The 3,440-nt window shown below is 41.8% G+C and overlaps 2 long non-coding RNA genes across 43 annotated transcripts; one reads left to right on the forward strand and one right to left on the reverse strand.

Annotated features, from left to right (window-relative positions):
• Position 1: 1 nt before the first annotated feature.
• Positions 2–3,440, reverse strand: LOC127918250 (uncharacterized). 41 transcript variants are annotated; one of them, XR_008099566.1, is made up of 11 exons: positions 3,349–3,434; positions 3,023–3,142; positions 2,559–2,598; positions 2,258–2,497; positions 2,087–2,166; positions 1,849–1,968; positions 1,212–1,371; positions 1,012–1,091; positions 844–923; positions 506–625; positions 2–52 (listed from the first exon to the last, which is right to left on the reverse strand). It is a non-coding gene; the product is annotated as an uncharacterized LOC127918250 (long non-coding RNA). The 41 variants fall into 41 exon arrangements; XR_008099565.1 differs by lacking the exon at positions 2–52 and adding an exon at positions 153–200; XR_008099563.1 differs by lacking the exon at positions 2–52 and adding an exon at positions 329–408.
• Positions 511–1,203, forward strand: LOC127918251 (uncharacterized). 2 transcript variants are annotated; one of them, XR_008099604.1, is made up of 2 exons: positions 511–651; positions 998–1,203. It is a non-coding gene; the product is annotated as an uncharacterized LOC127918251 (long non-coding RNA). The 2 variants fall into 2 exon arrangements; XR_008099603.1 differs by lacking the exon at positions 511–651 and adding an exon at positions 702–909.

Genomic DNA, 3,440 nt, shown 5'->3' on the forward strand with positions numbered 1-3,440 from the left:
TGGGGTACCAACCTAATGGTAGAATGGATAGTAACAGTGTTGGGGTACCAACCTAATGGTAGAATGGATAGTAACAGTGTTGGGGTACCAACCTAATGGTAGAATGGATAGTAACAGGAGCCAACCTAATGGTAGAATGGATAGTAACAGTGTTACCAACCTAATGGTAGAATGGATAGTAACAGTGTTGGGGTACCAACCTAATGGTAGAATGGATAGTAACAGTGTTGGGGTACCAACCTAATGGTAGAATGGATAGTAACAGTGTTGTGGTAGAATGGGTAGTAACCCGACCTAATGGTAACAGAATGGATAGTAACAGTGTTAACTAATGGTAGAATGGATAGTAACAGTGTTGGGGTACCAACCTAATGGTAGAATGGATAGTAACAGTGTTGGGGTACCAACCTAATGGTAGAATGGATAGTAACAGTGTTGGGGTACCAACCTAATGGTAGAATGGATAGTAACAGTGTTGGGGTACCAACTAATGGATAGTAACAACCTAATGGTAGAATGGATAGTAACAGTGTTGGGGTACCAACCTAATGGTAGAATGGATAGTAACAGTGTTGGGGTACCAACCTAATGGTAGAATGGATAGTAACAGTGTTGGGGAACCAACCTAATGGTAGAATGGATAGTAACAGTGTTGGGGTACCAACCTAATGGGTAGAATGGAATAACAGGTAGAATGGATAGTAACAGTGTTGGGGTACCAACCTAATGGTAGAATGGATAGTAACAGTGTTGGGGTACCAACCTAATGGTAGAATGGATAGTAACAGTGTTGGGGTACCAACCTAATGGTAGAATGGATAGTAACAGTGTTGGGGTACCAACCTAATGGTAGAATGGATAGTAACAGTGTTGGGGAACCAACCTAATGGTAGAATGGATAGTAACAGTGTTGGGGTACCAACCTAATGGTAGAATGGATAGTAACAGTGTTGGGGTACCAACCTAATGGTAGAATGGATAGTAACAGTGTTAACAGGTTGGGGAACCAACCTAATGGTAGAATGGATAGTAACAGTGTTGGGGTACCAACCTAATGGTAGAATGGATAGTAACAGTGTTGGGGAACCAACCTAATGGTAGAATGGATAGTAACAGTGTTGGGGTACCAACCTAATGGTAGAATGGATAGTAACAGTGTTGGGGTACCAACCTAATGGTAGAATGGATAGTAACAGTGTTGGGGTACCAACCTAATGGTAGAATGGATAGTAACAGTGTTGGGGTACCAACCTAATGGTAGAATGGATAGTAACAGTGTTGGGGTACCAACCTAATGGTAGAATGGATAGTAACAGTGTTGGGGAACCAACCTAATGGTAGAATGGATAGTAACAGTGTTGGGGAACCAACCTAATGGTAGAATGGATAGTAACAGTGTTGGGGTACCAACCTAATGGTAGAATGGATAGTAACAGTGTTGGATAGTAACAGTGTTGGGTTCCAACCTAATGGTAGAATGGATAGTAACAGTGTTGGGGTACCAACTAATGGTAGAATGGATAGTAACAGAACCAACCTAATGTAGAATGGATAGTAACAGTGTTACCAACCTAATGGTAGAATGGATAGTAACAGTGTTGGGTACCAACCTAATGGTAGAATGGATAGTAACAGTGTTGGGGTACCAACCTAATGGTAGAATGGATAGTAACAGTGTTGGGTACCAACCTAATGGTAGAATGGATAGTAACAGTGTTGGGGTACCAACCTAATGGTAGAATGGATAGTAACAGTGTTGGGGTACCAACCTAATGTAGAATAGATAGTAACAGTGTTGGGGTACCAACCTAATGGTAGAATGGATAGTAACAGTGTTGGGGTACCAACCTAATGGTAGAATGGATAGTAACAGTGTTGGGGAACCAACCTAATGGTAGAATGGATAGTAACAGTGTTGGGGTACCAACCTAATGGTAGAATGGATAGTAACAGTGTTGGGGTACCAACCTAATGGTAGAATGGATAGTAACAGTGTTGGGTACCAACCTAATGGTAGAATGGATAGTAACAGTGTTGGGGAACCAACTAATGGTAGAATGGATAGTAACAGTGTTGGGGTACCAACCTAATGGTAGAATGGATAGTAACAGTGTTGGGGAACCAACCTAATGGTAGAATGGATAGTAACAGTGTTGGGGTACCAACCTAATGGTAGAATGGATAGTAACAGTGTAGAATGGGGTACAGTGTTAGTAACCTAATGGTAGAATGATAGTAACAGTGTTGGGGTACCAACCTAATGGTAGAATGGATAGTAACAGTGTTGGGGTACCAACCTAATGGTAGAATGGATAGTAACAGTGTTGGGGTACCAACCTAATGGTAGAATGGATAGTAACAGTGTTGGGGTACCAACCTAATGGTAGAATGGATAGTAACAGTGTTGGGGTACCAACCTAATGGTAGAATGGATAGTAACAGTGTTGGGGTACCAACCTAATGGTAGAATGGATAGTAACAGTGTTGGGGTACCAACCTAATGGTAGAATGGATAGTAACAGTGGTAGAATGGATAGTAACAGTGTTGGGGAACCAACCTAATGGTAGAATGGATAGTAACAGTGTTGGGGAACCAACCTAATGGTAGAATGGATAGGTACCAACCTAATGGTAGAATGGATAGTAACAGTGTTGGGGTACCAACCTAATGGTAGAATGGATAGTAACAGTGTTGGGGTACCAACCTAATGGTAGAATGGATAGTAACAGTGTTGGTACCAACCTAATGGTAGAATGGATAGTAACAGTGTTGGGGTACCAACCTAATGGTAGAATGGATAGTAACAGTGTTGGGGTACCAACCTAATGGTAGAATGGATAGTAACAGTGTTGGGGTACCAACCTAATGGTAGAATGGATAGTAACAGTGTTGGGGTACCAACCTAATGGTAGAATGGATAGTAACAGTGTTGGGGTACCAACCTAATGGTAGAATGGATAGTAACAGTGTTGGGTACCAACCTAATGGTAGAATGGATAGTAACAGTGTTGGGGTACCAACCTAATGGTAGAATGGATAGTAACAGTGTTGGGGTACCAACCTAATGGTAGAATGGATAGTAACAGTGTTGGGGTACCAACCTAATGGTAGAATGGATAGTAACAGTGTTGGGGAACCAACCTAATGGTAGAATGGATAGTAACAGTGTTGGGGTACCAACCTAATGGTAGAATGGATAGTAACAGTGAACCAACCTAATGGTAGAATGGATAGTAACAGTGTTGGGGTACCAACAGTGTTGGGGGAACTAATGGTAGAATGGATAGTAACAGTGTTGGGGTACCAACCTAATGGTAGAATGGATAGTAACAGTGTTGGGTACCAACCTAATGGTAGAATGGATAGTAACAGTGTTGGGGAACCAACCTAATGGTAGAATGGATAGTAACAGTGTTGGGGTACCAACCTAATGGTAGAA

The sequence above is a fragment of the Oncorhynchus keta genome, unplaced genomic scaffold, assembly GCF_023373465.1.
Source record: "Oncorhynchus keta strain PuntledgeMale-10-30-2019 unplaced genomic scaffold, Oket_V2 Un_contig_13847_pilon_pilon, whole genome shotgun sequence".
In the NCBI taxonomy this organism is placed as follows: domain Eukaryota; kingdom Metazoa; phylum Chordata; class Actinopteri; order Salmoniformes; family Salmonidae; genus Oncorhynchus; species Oncorhynchus keta.